Genomic DNA, 7,767 nt, shown 5'->3' on the forward strand with positions numbered 1-7,767 from the left:
ACTTGCTGTAACTATTTGTTTGTGCTTGAACTTTCTATCTTTGTTTGCAATTGGGACTCTGTTGGTTTGTGGTGATTGGTTGTTGGTTGGATTGTTTGGGCCTAAGGCCGTGGTTGAAATGAGATGGACCGATGGTTGGTTTCGGTTTTGTGTTTCTAGTTTGGAAAAGTATGAAGGGTTAAATTGGTTCATCATAGATAAACCTTTTGAAAGGCTTTTGAATATTGTTTTAAATGAACAGTTTCCTCTTTCAGAAAAGGATTTTAGATTTTCTCTTTTACTGTAAACCGTTGTTTTTGAAAAGAGGCATAAGTCAGTTATTAATCACTGGTACGGTTTATCTTCACGTATCCTATTACAGTAATTCCCAAAAACCCTCTACTGAAAACCCTTTCGAGGATGATGTTCTCACCTCCTACATTTTTCCCCTTTCAGGATATGGATGCAGAAGTCACGAAGAGTTTATTTAATTGTTTTTGAGATGCTTTGTGTTGCTTTAGATTATTATTTATTGTACTCTCGCCTTTATCTTGATATGTTCTGTAAGAGGGATAGGAACTGTATTGGTTAATGCTTGTAATATTGTTTATATATGTGTGTGTGTGTGTGTGGATGTACTCTTTATGAGTTTTTTAAATTGTATGGTATCTATGGATTTACGTTGTCGAACGAAAGTATTTTTGAGAGCGATTTTGCGGTTTAAAGTTGTAAAAAGGCTCATATTTTAGTATTAAATAGTATAAGTGTCGTCGTAATATCCGAGCTATCAGAGTCGCGCTGCTGAATGCGTGAGCTTTGGTAGTTAGGGTGTTACAAGAAGAAATCGCTACACCCCTCTAGCGGTTTCTGATGGAATGCTTAAAAGGCATAAACCTCGATACCCCTTCAAAATCTCTTGAAATTGGGCTGCCCTTGCTTGTTCAGGGTTCACTACAGCTGAAGTGGACACCAATTATGTGCCTCTCTACATTGTTCACCACATCCCTCACTACACATTGTATATGAAAACTAGAGCTGCTGGTTGCTTTAACATCACACTCTTCTTTCCACGCCATGGCTAATCTTCCGACAATACCATTTGGATTGATTATGTGCCATTTGCTAAATCTACACGACTTCAGCTTCGCTTCCACCAAATGAGTTTGGTTTTTTTGTTTCGCATATAAAAACCAACTCAGAGAAGTGGGATTGAGTAATCCCTTTGAGATTATGGATTGTCAGGGGTCTCTCCAAACCTCGACAATTCCATGTAAGGATCCTCATGGCGCGGGGGTGCCATTGTACGACTGACACCCTCCACCTTCTCTTTTTCTGCTCGTCTTTCTTCCATATAGAGTTTTTTTTATTAGTTTCATTTTCCCTACCTGCTGGTCCCTTTTTCACTCCACATACTTGCTGGTAGTTTTCATCTCTTTGTCTAGCAATTTGTTTAATCTTCAATTTTCTTTTCTCTTCTTTAATCGCACGTTTTATTCTGCTCTAATTTCATAGGTGTCTCCATTGGGTTAACATCATCCAATAGGATTCGAGCTCCATCATTTTCCATAACCTACCAGACCTCCTTTGGAGTCTGATTCAGCGCCCTTTCGTCCCTCTTTTTCAAGGATTCTACTATCTTTTTTACCTGATTTTTGGTTCCATTCATGCTCAACTCAGCGAAACTTTCTATTAACTATGTAGGAGATGGTTTCTTCTTTGATTGTGCAGTTTTTGAGTTAAAGTTTTTATTCCATGTAGTGTCATCGCCGCCCTCTGTGTCCACTCTTTTTCCTACTTGATCCGCTTTAATCCACTCTCCTATGCGATCCTGTTTGGTTTGCTTTGTTATTGAGTCTATGATAAGCTTGTTACAATACTTGGCATCATGTCCCAGTTTCGCACAATAGGTGCAGAATTTGGCTAGCCACTCATATCTAATTCCAATATCTATTATTCTCTATTTCAGTCCAGTTAGTCTCAGACTATCTCTAACTTTTCATTCTCAATCAACTCAGATTCTTACTTTCACAATTCTGAATTCTTTTTTTCTGACATTAAAGAACCCCACATCAATAACCTCTCCAATCTTCTCTCCTAATTTTCTCCATACATTTAGCGATTTAAATTCCTCCAAAAGACCCAAGAATTAGGACCATGTTGGGAAGAAACGGAGTCCTTCTTCCCATACCTTCTCATTTTCATTCCATCTCTGAAGGTGGAGCACATAATCTTTAAAGAGCCAGGGTCCTCCTCTTTTCACTCTTATTGCATCTTGTTCCTCCTCGAAAAAGAATTGGAATATGTTGTTTTCCTTATCAACCATACGAAGTCCCTTTGGTCTCCCCAAATCACCCTGAGAGCATTGTCTATTGTTTCTTGGGAGAAAGGTTTATATATGAATAGTCTTCTAAAACGGCTTTTAGAGCACGCTTCAGTTCTTTTTACAATTTCTTCATCTCCTAATCGTACCAGATCTTTCTGTTCCTCCTCATTATCTGAGTCATATTGTTTTTCTTCTCCTCCCGCTTACTCCATCATGGAGAATTTGTGTTTCAATCCTAGTCAACAATCAGAATTGTGAGATTTTGGGTATGAATTGAAAGTAAACGAAAGAAGGAACCCTAAAAAGAGTACTTGTCAAAATTCTAGCAGAGCACTTGTCAAAAACCCTAAAAATTCACTTGTATTCTTAGAACCATGCACGTCTCCTTACTAGGTATATTCAAATATATCATTATTATTAAACTAATTTATATTTTTTGTATTTTTCATTCTCATTTGTTTTTTTTATTTTTCTTTAAGTATTTGCAACCCAAAGAACACTATATGAAAAGACAAAATATGACAACTAAAACAAATGTAAAAATAAAAGCAAAAAATAAAGATATAATTTTGTACAACTCTAATATAAAAAAGTTTATGCCTTTTTAAAATAATAAATTATATTTTAATTTATATTATATTTTAGTTAAATAATTATATAAATTTATGTACAAATTATCAAATAAATATTCTAAAAATATTTTTAATATAAACAATTCAAATTTAATATTAATTTATATATTATTTAATCAATCTCTAAATAATATAATACTTATTAAAATATATTATATAGTATAATTAATTTATCACTACGCATATCGTGTGGATCTCACTCTAGTTTACATAAAAAATAAAGATCATACTAAGATTCAATGATAATGAAATGAGTATTTGTGCACTGCTGATTCCAAAGACATTTCTCTAATTAGGTGCAAGTATCTCACTCTCTCTCTTAGGCGGATTTGGATCCTCTAAAATTTGAATTTAACTTTAGAGAGTAAAGTGTGATTTTCTATTTTTGAATAATTTCTCTTTCATGGACCCGATTTCATACTCTTCTATAGTTTGGAGTTTTGAAACTCCTTTGTATTATTAATAGTTTAATACTATAATATATGTTGGTATAATATTTGAGGGAATATTTCATTAATGTAGCTTTTAATGTACATTGATAAGATCATTAAGCATTTAATTTTTTTTGTAAAACTACAAACACATTAATTATAACTTCTAAAATATATTTTCAATAAAATGACAATTATGATTATTATTGAGTTTTTTTTATGACTAACTATTAGAAATTTAACATGTTCTATTGGTATATAAGTTATTAAAATTATTAAATTTGTTTATAAATTCTAATTAATTAATAATTTTTATTTTTATTTATTTGATATTATAGTTTATCTCATAAAATTTGTCTTATATATTACTTTTTTTTCATCTATAGCATCATGATTTTAAAAATTAACTATATTATAACATACCATTTAATTAGGATATATATAAGAAACAGAATTAATATTTTTTAAAGTGTTATTTTAAATTAATTTGTTAAAAGATAATTTAAAAGAAAAAAGAGATATTAAAAATAAATTTAGATGCATTGAGGTATTACATAATTTTTTTTAAATTTTATTGGACTTTTTTATTTTAGGTTATTAGTTGAATGTAATTTTAAATTTTTATAGTTAAAACAAAATTCAAAAATAATTTTAAGTAAGTAGTCACAAATCAAGGAATAGAATAGTGTTACATTATCGATTCGTAACTAGAGTTGTTGTTTCTAATGTTTAATCCATAAAGTTAGGATGTAACAATATTGGTTTATTCTTATTTTTCTTCGTTGCAAATTTTTTTTTTAGAAATCTAATTCTAATTCGGTATTCAAATCAATACAAACTGATATGATCGGTCTAGATTTAGTCACAAAAATATATTTATCTGATTTATTTCAAAACGATCAAATTTAATCAGGTCAGTTTTCAATTTCTTCCAAACTCAACCCAAGCCAATCCGATTACACCCTAACTTCATGAAAACAACAACAACTCTAGTTACGAATCTGACCATAATGTAACACTATTCTACTCATTGATTTGTGATTATTTACTTAAAATTATTTTTAAATTTAGTTTTAACTATAAAAATCTAAAATTACATTCAACTAATAACATAAAATAAACATCTCTAATAAAATAAAAAAAAATTATGCAGTACCTCAACGCATCTAAATTTGTTTTTAATATCTCTTTTTTTTAAGTATCTTTTAACAAATTAATTTGAAATAATACTTTAAAAAATATTAATTTTGTTCCTAATATATATTCATATATATCCTAATTAAATAGTATGTTATAATATAATTAATTTTAAAATCATGATGGCATATATGAAAAAAAAAAGTAGTATATAAGACAAGTTTTATGAGATAAATTTAAACAATATTTTTTTCTATGTATCAATTATTTTCTAGATATCTGTACGTATAAACATTCTATTAACAGTATTTATGAGAAATATGAGGCTTATACATTTAGATATTAAAAAATACGAGACTTATACATTTAGATATATTAAACTATTAATAGATTAAAATTTTAAAATAAAAATAAACTTCATTTTAGAACGTAGAATAATAGTTTTTCATTTTTCTCTTTAAAAAAATATTGTCAAACACCCATCTACTAAAATTAATATTTATTTCAAGATGTCTCTTTTAATATTTTTTATAGTACTTACTAATATATTTTATTGTGCTTATTAATAATTTTTATAGTATAATAAAAATATGGTATAAAATAGAAGAATAAAATATTGTATATGTTGAAAGTATAATAAAAGTATTAACGAGTTTGTTAAAAAAAATTAATAAGTAATTATTTTATTATACTCTTTAATATTTGTTATAGTATAATAAATATTTAAATATGAAGTTAAGTATTTATAATTTAAATATAAATATTTGTTTGTAGTTTTACAAAAATAATACATTAATTATTTAATGATTTTATCGATATGCATTAAAAACTCCATTAATATTATACCTTCTAAAATAATGTGCTAACACATTATAATATTAATAATATAAAGGAGTTTCAAAATTCTAAATAATAGAGGAGTATTGTACATTTATTTTCTTTTATATTTATTTTTGGTCTCACATATAAAATAAATAGTGAGAGATCACACTTTACTCTCTCAAGTTAAGTTCAAATTTTAGAAGATTCAAATCCCTCTTAGGTTGACAAGACACTAAGAAGTAAGAACAAAATATAAAGGACAGAGACACAAAGTTTTATGTTCTTGTATCCTGTTTGGTGATAAACTAGAACAAATTATAAAAATTCAATTTATTTTTTTTTTCATTCAAAAAATTTGAGACGAAAAATATAATAATAAAAAATATAATTATAAAAAATTAACAAGAATAATGAAAGAAAAAATAAAAAATAAGTTGTGTCTCTTGTTAGTGTCTCTGTGTATTTTCTGTTAGAATGGACACAAAATATACTAATTTAGTGTCTCTGAATATATGATCTCTGTCTATGTCTCATCTATCAAACATAATTTTATGTCTTTGTATCCTTATCTCAGTGTCCTGTAAACAAACCTAGCCTTAAGTCTTTAAGTGTTGTGTGCTGAAATTTGGTTGATGACTATAATTTTTATTTTTTTAGTTTGTTAAATAATGTATGTATTAGGTGATTATATTCATTAATTTTTTTGTATAATTATATTCATGAGTTATACAATGTTTTTGTCATTTATATATTACTTCTTTTTCTTTTTAACAATTTATATTTTTTAATATCATTTAGTTGTAATAATATTATTAAAAATACATGTTGTCACTTGTCATTATCCATGAAAAATAAAATTAAAAAATTGAATATCGTTTTTTAATTATCAAAATATTAATACTATTTACTATATAAATAAACATTTACTTTACACATTTTCTTTTTTTCCTCTAACATACTTTTATACTTCTTTCTTTTTCTCTCTTTTTATTCTTACTATTTTTTTTTGCACAATTAGAATTTAGTTTAACATTAACTTACATATTATTTAATCTATTTCTAAAATAAATAGCATTTTAAATATGAATTTAATTTTGATATACCTCAATGTAAAATAGTTTTATACACACATCTAATTGTATAATGCTTAAAAATAACCATATTTTTTATTGACCTCATAGATAGTCATCCAAAATAATAAAAATATTTTACAGCATCAATACATTAAAATTAAACTCTTTAATATATATATATATATATATAGTATAGAAAAGCAGTTCTGATATGTCATTTGCTTTAGTGAAATATCATACACTTTTTTTTCTAATATTGGATTTGAGTTGGTGTAATCCATCAAAATGTTTAAAAAATTGTATTTAACGTCATTGTGGGAATATACAAAACATCACTGCCGTTTTCAGTTTTTTTTTAATTAAAAAAAATAAAAAAATCAAAACGTCAATGACATTTTCCTATCTTCCATTTAAAAAAATTTTCCCCATGCAAAACGGTTCTGTCGTTTTGTAAAAAAATCATTTTTACATACAAAATGTTGGTGACGTTTTGTATCTTCTAAAACGTCAAAAATTATCCCATACAAGAGTAAAATTTATATACATTAAAATATTGGGGCACATCACACAATTTATTCCAATATAAAAAAAAATCAGCGAATATCATATTCCATTCTTTTAAAGGTCCAGACTCAAGAAAGAGTTTTGTTGTGGACATGAAGCCAAAAAGTGCATGATGGACATACAACCGGTTCATTCCTTTTGTAATATATAAACATTGACACAGTAAAATAATTTAAAATATTATTTTAATATAATTTTTTAATATTATAAAAAATTTGTATATATAATTAATTTTAATAAATAAAAAGTAATCATATATTTTGTATTTATATATTTTATATTTAATTATTTAAAAATAAAAGATCTTATTACCGTTTAAAGTATTATGTATTAAAATATTGTTATTTAAAGTTTTTATTTATGTTCTAAAATATTTTATATTTATTAGAGTTCATCAATACTCTTCTTTTATATTAGCCTTTGATTTTCATCTAATAAAATTTAATGGTCTATATAAATGTGGCTCATTCAATAAACATATAATTGTTGAGCTCATTTTAGACATATCCAATTTGTTTTGATAGTATTTTTTATTTTATTTTTTAATGTTCTGGTAATATTTTTTAATTTATTTATTTAATTTATTGAATCAAATCAATTATATTAATTATGTGTATTAATTAATTGATTTGATTAATTCAATAGTTATTAAAATAATAAATTTACAAATAAAATAGATACCTAAAATATTTTCAACTAATAATTAAATCACATTAAATCATATGTATTAAACTAAATTTAAATAATGCGAATTAAAGAGTAAACTAAAATAAAATTATTTCTTACTTATTTTTTATAATGTTTTG

The sequence above is a fragment of the Arachis duranensis genome, chromosome 2, assembly GCF_000817695.3.
Source record: "Arachis duranensis cultivar V14167 chromosome 2, aradu.V14167.gnm2.J7QH, whole genome shotgun sequence".
NCBI lineage: Eukaryota > Viridiplantae > Streptophyta > Magnoliopsida > Fabales > Fabaceae > Arachis > Arachis duranensis.